This window comes from Teleopsis dalmanni, chromosome X, assembly GCF_002237135.1.
Source record: "Teleopsis dalmanni isolate 2A chromosome X, ASM223713v2, whole genome shotgun sequence".
Taxonomy (NCBI): Eukaryota; Metazoa; Arthropoda; class Insecta; order Diptera; family Diopsidae; genus Teleopsis; species Teleopsis dalmanni.
The window spans coordinates 46,974,389-46,975,635 of NC_051848.1; positions in this window are offsets into that span (position 1 = coordinate 46,974,389).

The window sequence follows — 1,247 nt, forward strand, 5'->3', positions numbered from 1 at the left end:
AGGCCTGAGCTTTCCGGTTGAATTTGGGAAAGCGTTCTTAACGATCTAGTGTATTTTTACAAATATAAATGGTTAAATACTAAACCAGAATTTATGTATGAGCCAGGACTAGCTTATTAAGACCTGAGTTTAAGTAACTAATATTTTTTTATATATACAGTAGAACTCCGTTAATCCGGGTCCATTAAAATTGGGATCGATTCATATTGCTGTGACATACGGACTGCGCGAGTCATATTAATAATCTAGTAAAAGTCTTAACAATAGAAAGAAAAGAAAAATGGAACAATAATCTATTACTTGTGAAATTAATCCATAAATCAAATGATAAAAAGAGAAATAAAGTCAAGAAGCAAATAGTGAACAAAGTATACAGACGAACAAGAGTATATAGACCAATATACATGCGAGTAACAACTCATATATATATTGTGGGATGTTTGGACAGCGCACCGTCCAGCAAATGGCCCCATTGTAGTGAAGGATTAGCCTAAGTAGACAACGAAACGACTTGGATCCTTTTTCTTCCTTCGATTTTCGGATGTTGTTATTGAGTTAAAGCTAGAGAGGCTTTCATTCGCATAACTACATCTCTTGTTATTAGAAGCAGCTCATTTGGCTTGAGTTTGCCTGCCAAGTCATTACCAACCCAATGGTGTCCCAAGACAGTCATCCTCCTGCTTGCCAGTGCTTGACATTGGCGCAATATATGCATCGATGTTTTCTTTTCTTCTAGGCATAGCCTGCAAGTGTCTTCCTCATCAAGAGTTTTCTTTTTGCGGTGATATTTGAAGTTTCCAAATCCAGTAATCAATGAGATCAGTCAGCTTAGAGTGCTCCGCGGATTGCAAAGCACAACCCATATATTTTTCTAGATCATTGGGTGGACATGTCCATAACAAGTGATTCGTATTAATAGGTAAATGGTTGATCCGGATTATAAAGTATATAATGTGTATTTTGCATTTTCTTTATTTTGTGCAAATTATGTAGAAACTTAAATTACCTGAGATTTGGACCAACGAAGATCTACTGTATATATAATATGAGAATTTAAATATATAAGAGAATTTGTTTAATATTCTATATTTGGAATCTGATAATAAATTTTATTTGTTTTCATTTTCATTGGAAATAGTTATATTGGCGTAGCGGTCCCGTGAGAAGGGTTCTAAAGAATTTCTTTTATAAAAACTGACCTGTAAACAAAAAATGAAAAAATTTGGTGTTGATGTGAAAATGTCTGT